This window comes from Amblyomma mixtum, chromosome 3 (genome assembly GCF_055824585.1).
Source record: "Amblyomma mixtum isolate Tamu chromosome 3, ASM5582458v1, whole genome shotgun sequence".
Taxonomy (NCBI): Eukaryota; Metazoa; Arthropoda; class Arachnida; order Ixodida; family Ixodidae; genus Amblyomma; species Amblyomma mixtum.
This window is the reverse complement of record NC_143014.1, coordinates 222903535-222913263: the sequence shown is the minus strand read 5'-3', so window position 1 is coordinate 222913263 and position 9729 is coordinate 222903535.

The following is a 9729-nucleotide window of genomic DNA, read 5'->3' as shown; positions in this document are numbered from 1 at the left end:
TCTCTTGCAACATGGAAGTTCAAGGCATTAAAGGGCAACTTTGGAGGATTTTTGAGTAGTTTGAGTGGACATTTTCATTGTTCCTTGTACCTCCCTATTGAATTAAGTTCTTCAAATTAATGAGGAAAACAATTATGAAACTGCAGAAGTGATGAAACAAACTTCGTTTTGACCAACACACATGTCGCATATACTGTCACAAAACCTCTGAAGTGCATGTTGAATGGCTGTACTGGCAACTGTGGTAACCTTCAATCATTATTTGTCTGAAATGACTACAAATAAGCACTAATATTTCCTTTAGCAAACTTGGACGAATACCACCAGGTAGGTAGCTTACGACATCACACACACTCAAAGGTTGCCAATGGAAATCTTCCTGATTCAGGCAACGAAATGGGAAACTTGTGCTGGAATAAAACTCTGCTCAGCTGTTAAATTTTGTATAATGGATAGGAAGACTGAAGAACCTGCCGTAAAATTTTCAGTAACCTTCGGTCAGAAAGAAAACTCGTAGTTGCCCTTTAAATCCCACATGCCATCTCCTTTCCAGTTTGGGCTAGAAAAGTGATTATTGTTATAGTATGAGCTGTTGTTTTTTCACCTCTCTCTTAGTTCAGGTATTTAGATGAAAGAGGAGAGTTGGTCATGCTGACAAAAATAAAAACTGATGGGCCTTGTTGATTGACCATCAAATCGAGGATTCAAATCAAACTCCTGTGGCATGCTACATCCTTCGCTCGGTGAACTGGTGCTTCTAAAACTGCTGGGCTGGTGAGTGCCCATCTGCATCTATGCCTGTCTCTTGCTAGCACAGCATTGGTGCACTTGCATTGTTGAGAATGTTATTTCTGCACCTGCTTGCTTGAGTTGACGGCAAAGAATTAATGCCGGCAGTTGTATATTGATGATGAAGCCAATTAAGTCTTATGATGTTGAACCAGATGCCTAAGCTAGTGCTTTCTGCAGTGCTCTCTAAACAAGGCTGCTAGGCTACTACTGGTGATTTTCACGACCAACTGATCTAAAATGGCGTTACAGAAGACAGCGTCCGGTATCACCAATGCTTGTTTTAAGATATCGAAATAAATTTGCACACATTTGTTGAACCAAAATGTCTCTTTTCTCAGGGGTGTAAAGGAATAAATCTGAGGCAAATAATCGCTGTCCAGCATTTGAAAACTGTTGGCGGGACAGCGGAGTGTTAAGACTAATGAAATCAGAAGTGTAGATGCCCCCGCAGGGGCACCTTCAGCAATCAGGTGTTGGTGCTTGGCGACACTACGTACCCCAGCTCCAATATCAAAGCTGTCATCTGCACCGTGGCAGTAGGTTGTATGGTGAAGGGTAGATACCATGACCGATGGCAGTCGGGACCGCGGTCAAGCCCCAGCTGACAGGTTTCTCATCTGTCTACCAGGTGGAGAGCCCCAGGATCTTCCTGTGTATAAGACGGCGAAGCACAGGTGACGTGCGAGGAACCGTCATCTAATTCTTATCACATGGATAAGACTTCTTGAAAAATAACTTGATCTGCCCCCGAAAAGGAGCCGCACCGAAGTCGTACCAACCACTGCACCAGCTGACCATTTTCCAAAGTTTCTTGTACTATGCCCTCTCACTGAGTCCAAACCTGTCAATGACCTGTCAGTTTTTCTGATTGAAAATTCCCTGAAGGCACTCATAGGGACGAACTACAAAGCCAAAAAGCTAGGATCTGGTGATTTACTGATAGAAGTATCAGACAAAACCCAGTCTGACAATCTCCTAAAAAAAATAGACATTCGCTCATCTTGATGCTCACGTCCCACCGAAGCCTCAACAGCTGCCAGGGAGTGATTTCTAAGAGACCTCCTAAATGAAACAGAGCTAAACCTTCTTGAAGGCCTCCAGAGTAAAGACGTGACGAATCATCATCAGATGAAACAATGAGGAATTAAAAATGAAATGTACTGTTCTCACCTTCAACCACAGCACACTCCCTGAATTCATCAATGCGGAATTCATCCGCTGTGAAGTAAACCCATACATTCCAAGCCCTCATAGGTGCTTCAAGTGCCAACAGTATGGCCATGGTAGCCAGACATGCCGTGGACAACGGACCTGTGCAAAGTGCAGTGCACATGGTCATGAAACAGAGAACTGACACATCTGACCACAAATGTGTGAATTGTGAGGGCACCCACCCTGCATACTCACGGTCTTGTGCAGCCTTCCAGGCAGAAAAGGCAGTGATAAACACCAAAATAACCGAGAACATGACTAATGGAAAAAACAGATTGCTGTCCACTGTTTCCTATGCTGACACAGCCCAAAGAGGGGCCAGGGGGCGTCTAGTAACAGTGAGCACGCAGTGCAGCGCTGCTGATGTGCACCCACCACACCTCCTCACCAAGCAGCCACTGGCTGCACTAATCTTCTCCATCCCGGAGGTCATCTCACAGACGTCCGAGACACCTAAGAGGGACTCTGTCCCTCGTGAAAAATCCACATCCGCCACTGTACCTCCTCCGGAGGCAATGGATGTGACCCTGGACTCCACAGTGTCAGCGATGCCTAGGGAGTCCCCTAATGAGAGGCGGGGCCTACTGGACTGCTTCAAGTCCAAAAAGTATGCACCAGTCAAGCCGCCTGAGAAGGGTGACAAGTCCTAAATTTACTCTTTCTTGTTTCCATTTTAAAAAACACGGCTACCGAGAGCATTTGACCAACACTGTTCCCACTTCGAGTTATTGATCAATTCGCTCTCGCCCTACCATAAGCTTGCCGTCCCGGTTAGCTCAATTGGTAGTGCGACTGCTCCGGTGAAGCGGTGGTCCCGGGTTCGATCGCTGGACCAGGACGAATTTTTCTTTAACTACGAAGTTTCTGAGAAAGCTGTATAGCTTTCCTTTGTAGCCGTAAGGCTGCGCTCGGGTGGATGTCAATGAGTAATTACTCCCTTATTACAAATCTACTCCACCTTGGGGGATTCCCCTAAAACATTTGACCAACACTGTTCCCACTTCGAGTTATTGATCAATTCGCTCTCGCCCTACCATAAGCTTGCCGTCCCGGTTAGCTCAATTGGTAGAGCGACTGCTCCGGTGAAGCGGTGGTCCCGGGTTCGATCCCCGGACCAGGACGAATTTTTCTTTAACTGCGAAGTTTCTGAGAAAGCTGCATAGCTTTCCTTTGTAGCCGTAAGGCTGCGCTCGGGTGGATGTCAATGAGTAATTACTCCCTTATTACAAATCTACTCCACCTTGGGGGATTCCCCTAAAACATTTGACCGATAGCATCATATATTGGAATTGCCGAGGACTGCTTACAAATCAGGACAACATACATGAATTTTTGCTGAACATCAACCAAACACACTTTGCCTGCAGGAAACTCATTTAAAGTTGACACACACAGGTTTTCTGAAACAGTACAATGTATTCCGAAAAGACAGGCAAGGTAGCACCCACTCAACAGGTGGCGTTGCCATTGTAATAAATAAATTCCTTGTCAGAATATCTCACTTAATACAGATTATAGGCAGTGGCAATACGAGCCTTGATTTTTGGCAAAATAACAATTGTATGTTCACTCCACAATCCACCAGATTATAGCCTATAAAGCAAAAATTTTGAGAAATCTATTGACCAACTTCCAGAGCCATTCCTTCTGTTTGGAGACTTCAATGCACATCACCCATTATGGTATGTACATGGACAGACTGAAGAGATGTGATAATTGAAAAATTTTTATTGTCCTCTGGATCGTGTTTACTCAGTTCAAAGGATCCAATATACTATATAGCACACAACACTTACGCAGCTATAAATTTAGCTATAGGCTCCCCGATGCTCTTGGCAGCTACAGAGTGGGTTGTTATCAATAATTTATATGGGAGTGACCATTTTCTCGTCTCCATAAAGTATGCAGGGAATGTAAATCAAAGCCTGACCAATCCTGGAAAGTTTAAAGAACATGCAGCAGATTGGAAGACGCTCAGGGAAGTCTCAGCATTGCCCTGATCATCAGTTGCTGGTTTAGGTGTTGATGAAACTCTGCTTTTTATCACGCTACACATTATAAAGGCTGCAGATAAATGCATTCCGCAAACATCGGGTATGCCACGAAGCAAGCAAAGATCGTGGTGGAACACAATGCAAGACTGCTCGTGAGAGCCAAAATAGGGCATGGTCGAAACTACGCTGATACCCGACATCATTCTTTGTGTCTGTGAACTCCTATTCCAACACACAAGGTTTACAATAGACTAAGAGCTTTTAAAGGGCATAGCGCTCACCCAACTCCTCTTGTCAGTACCACTGGTGACTCACTCGAACATCAAGCAGAAGCCCTAGGGCAGCACTTTGAATATATATTTAGCTCTGCACACTATACAGATTCCTTCTTGCGGCACAAGTCAGCCGAGGAGAGAAAGCGCGTACATGACAAAAGACCGTGCAAAGGAGTATACAACGGCCCATTTAGCTTGCAGGAGCTGAAGATTACACTGGGCACATGTGGGAACTCAGCTGCAGGTCCCGACCGGATCACATACGGAATGCTCAGGCACCTGCATGTGGATACGCTTGAAACTGTTCTCTGTCTGTTTAATAAGATATGGGCCATAGGACAATTTCCTACAGCTTGGAAGGAAGCGATCATTGTCCCAATATTAAAACCAGGGAAGGAAGCAACACTTTCAGTGAGTTATCAGCCGATTGCTCTAACCAGCTGCCTAAGTAACCTGTTCGAAAAAATGATAAATCGTACTCTCCTTCATTTCCTTGATTACAGTGATCTGCTTGATGAACACCAAGCAGGATCTAGAGCCAGGCGATCAACAATCAATCAGCTCGTTGCATTTCAGTCTTATGCAAGGGGTGCATTCGTGCACAAGCAACATTGTCTGTCTATATTTTTTGACTTTGAAAAGACATATGACACCACTTGGTGCTACGGTATCATCCACGACCTCTCCTGCATTGGCATCACAGAGAACATGCTGAAAATGATACAAAGTTACTTGTCAGAACAGACTTTCAAAGTTCGTGTTGGTAATGCATATTCGAAGCAGTACATGCAGGAGAATGGTGTCCCTCAAGGAGGTGTTCTCAGTTGCACATTTTTAATTGTTAAAATGAATTCTTTAAAGGGCGTGCTGCAAAAACTATATCTTATTCTGTATACGTGGATGATATCCAGATCTCCATATTTGTCAACATGGATAATTTGCCAAAAGCAGAAAACTATTTTTCTCATTGCCTAAGCAAAATAAACTACCAACTATTGTGTAACAAGATTTGTCACCAGAATGTTGACAATGAATTTTCAAACTTTATTAATATTCTTGCAGGTGTGATATCAAACAGTACTGAAACAATCAAAGCTCGCTCTCGCAGCACACCAATTTGCCCTTGGATGAATAAGCCCATTCTTGAAGTTTTAAAAAAGGACTACTGATATAATTAATGGAAGCACAAGAAAAAGAATGATTTTTACTTGTGTCAATTTAAGGCGGTGCATAACAAGTCAGTAACAATGACGAGGGCTCGTAAAGGGGGCAAGTGGAAACTTGAAAATACTCTCGGACGTTGTCAAAGGTATTGTGCATAGCAAACGGACATCACATGTATTCCCTGAAATAGTAGATGGGTACAGTTGAAACCTTCAACTCAGCTTTCGCCTCTACGGGCCCACTCCTAGCGCAGAACCTACAGGGCTTAAATGTAATGAATCTTGAGTCCAAGATCCCTAATAATTTTGTTACGTTTCGAATTGAACTAGAAGAAATACAGTCTGTTGTTTCAACGATGCCGATGAATAAAGCGACAGGTTTGGATGGCATAAGCAATAGGGCTGTGATGGAAAATTTTGACATCCTTGGTCCCGTCTTGTGCTCGCTTTTCAACCATTCTGTTAATGCTTCCAAGTATCCATCTGTATTGAAAACAGCGAAAGTAATGCCAGTATATAAGGACGGTGACCGGAACAATGGAAATTGCTACAGGCCAATATCTCTTCTTAGCACAATTAATAACATCGTTGAAAAAATTCTTGCAAACAGATTCAACAAGCTTTTAGATAAATACAGTATCCTCACTACACAACAACATGGTTTCAGGCCACACTATTCAACTTCCACAGCAGTTCTGTCCCTTACCCAGAAAATTAACACAGCTTTGCACAATGGTACGTTAGTTGCAGTAATATTTTTGGATTTAAAAAAGGCATTCGAGACAGTTGATCATTCTATACTGATACAAAACTAAAACACTACGGCTTTCGTCATAATATTTCTGACCTACTCACTAGTTATATAAATGACCGTCAACAAGCTGTGGGGATGAATTCCTTTACGTGCTCACCGCACAAGCTTTACACTGGAGTCCCGCAGGGATCCGTACTTGGCCCGTTGTTGTTTTCCTTATATGTTAATGACTTACCTTCATTTATCAGCTGTTCAAAACTTTTGATGTATGCTGATGACAAATGTTTTAAATAATGGCAGGTACAATAAAGGAGCTAGAAGAAAAAGCGAATCAAGAAGTTCACAAAATAGCGCAGTGGTTCTCGGCAAATAAGCTGACAATGAATGTGAAAAAAACTTAATACCTGATATTCCATTCAAGAAAGAAAGCAATTGACCCAACTGATGTCCGAATCCTAGTCAATAATGCACTAAGTCGAACCTCGTTATAACGAACACGGATACAACGAATTATCGGATATAACGAAGTGAAAGAAAAGTTTGGTTGGACATGCTTTATTTCTAAGGGAGTTCTATCTGTATAACGAAACGAAAAATTCAAAATTTGACACTGTATCGGTTATAACGAAGCAGTTTTTGTATTCACGGGGCTCAAAATGCGCAAACAAGAAGGAAAAAATCTCAAAACACGCTAAATTTTGATCTTTTGAAGCGCGCGCACCTAAAATGTGTTTGAATCACCCGCGCTTCCGCACGCGGCGCCATCTAGGGAGAGCGAATGAATCTAGCATCAACGCAGTTTCGCTTGAAACGAAGATAAAGATATTCAGGGCAGTTGACAGCGGGCGCAAGGAAAAGTCATTGCCGCGGACTTCGGTGTTGCGCCTAGCACTCTTATCTATCTAGATAAGATGGTTGTCCTGAGCGCAAGGCAGATTTCAAACGCCCACTCTGCAGGCGCTGTGAAGAATGACAGCAAGACAGGATGTTGAAGATGCCTTGTTTGCATGGTTCAAGGACGTTATAGCACGTAACCTGCCTGTGTCTGGTGCCGTCCTTCAAATGAAGGTGAGAAGTCTCACTTCCCTCTGAGGCCACAATGACTTTCATGCAAGCAGTGGCTGGCTGCAGCGATTTAATGACCGCCATCGGATTGTTTGCCACGTCTTGTCTGGCGAAGAAGCAGCCGTTGGCGCAGAGAACTGCGAGAAGTAGGCAGAAAGCTTCCGCATGAAACTGGGAGGCAAGCGGACAATTTCGGCGAGACGACATGTCAGCTGGCGGTTCCGAACGTTACGTTCGAGGAATTCATCTGTGCAGATGACAACTTGGCTGTGGCGCCCGAACTGACCGACCAAGAAATTGCTGATCAGGTGGTTTCCGCAAATGATGCTAGAAACAGCGATGCATGTGAAGATGGCGAAGTGCGAGCTCTCAGCAGCACCGAGGCCGCTGACATGGCCAGGAAGTTCAGGGGGTACTTCGGGAACCTACCTGTGGCCAAATAAGCTGACATCGGGAAAGCGCTGCTCTGTGTTGATTTCGTCGAGAAATATAACCTGTCAAACAGTGTGAAGTGCCGCCAAACGAAGATTACGTCGTTTTTTAAATAAATTAGTTTTTGCACCTGGCCGCAGCCCGATTTGTGAGTTTTCCTCTTGCTTTCCAGCACGAAATGCAAGGCGAGGTTTCATATGCTTATACCACGCGTTAAATTCAAAAATAGTGCATTTTTTCAACCCTGTGCTGTCCATCTTAAAGTACTCTTTACCTGGGTTTATTAGCGACCTTTTCTGTGGGAATTTGAGTGCATACTTTTATAACGAATATTGGATATAACGAACGAATTTCCGCGCAAAATGCGACTTCGTTATAACGAGGTTGGACTTACTAGAACAGGCCAGGGCCATGTTACCACCGGCCGACCTCTCCACCTTTCCATCATTAAAATTCCTTTCTTTTTTTTTTTTTCATTTAAACATCGATAGGTGTCACATTTGACAGCCACCTACACTGGCAAGACCAAATTGAGGCAATCTACAGGAAGTTGGTGTCTGAATGTTATGCTCTTCATCAGGTTAAGGAATTCTTTGACATGTCTACATTACATATGCTTATTTTGCCTTAATTGAAAGCCACCTATTATACTGTGTCGAAGCATGGGGTGGAACTTACCATACATATTTAGATCCTATTATCCATCTACAAAAGCGTGCATTAAGAATAATAAGTCTAACCTTTTTCAGCACAGCATACCGCTATTTCATAAGTCAATGATTCTTCCATTTGATTTATTGTGCCGATTTAAATTCTCTGTATCTGTTCACAACATAGTAAGACACAACTGCCCCTTTCATGCATAAATATTTCATCCTCCGCTTTGGTCCACTAGAAACCTCTCCTTTGGCAATTTCAACCTCCCTCCCATCTGCTATTTAGTGCTTAGTGCAGTCTGCTGGGGTAAAAATATGAAACACGATACCCATTTCTCTGAGAAACAAAGTTTTGCTGGTATGTTTAAAAAACACTTACTGAGATAATTGATTCAACCTGAAATTCTTTTTTCTTCCTCATAGTTTTCTGTTATTATGTACTTTGTAACATGATAGTTTGTACACTCGATGTCCGAAAGTTTTCATATTGCATGTCATGTTTTCAAAGCTATTTTTTTTTGTCTTGATGAATGTATATACTAGTGTTATTTAGACTGCTTTACTTTTAATCTTGTTTGCACGTTTACACTATTCTGTATGGGTCCGCCGTTTTTTAATTTGCTTTTATGTATATTGTGTACTTGGACCCAAACTAGCCGTCAGCTATGGGTCCAAAAAGTGTTTTTGCATTTTCTGTGAAAGAAATGTGGAATAAATTGAAACTGAATTGAATTGAATGAGCCTTAATTGTTGCACCTTGGCCATCTGTGAACGGCAAATCCAGCTAGGGTTAACAAACTCTCTAGCTGGGCTAATGACAGTGGGTTTAAATTTAACTGGGAAAAGAGTACCTGCATACTTTTTCTAAGCAACGTAGCACCAGACCTGACCCCAGCATCATACTGAATGGTCAAAGCCTCTATTCAAAAAGAACACAAGTTCCTTGGCATTATAATTGATGAACAACTGTCCTGCATTTCACATATAAAGCAGTTGTGACTAAAATTTTTGAAAGTAATGAACCTACTAAATTTGCTATCTCATCAGTCATGGGCTACTGACCGTAATTGTCTATTAAACCTCCTAAGTAGCATAGTTCTGTTATGCATTGACTATATGGCTCGGTAGTCTACGAGTAAGCTTCTACCTCTACCCTAAAAATGCTTGACCCAGTACACTACCTCGGTCTTTGTTTTGCCACGGGTGCTTTTAGAACTAGCCCAGTAGCAAGCCTCTATGTCGAGGCTGACCGATGGTCACTGCAAAAAAGAAGAGAATTTATAGGCATAACCTATGACACAGAAGTACTGTCCCAACTGGAGCATCCATGCCGACAGCTTCTACTTGACTCAACCAGCAAACAACTGTTCTCAAGACCATCAACAC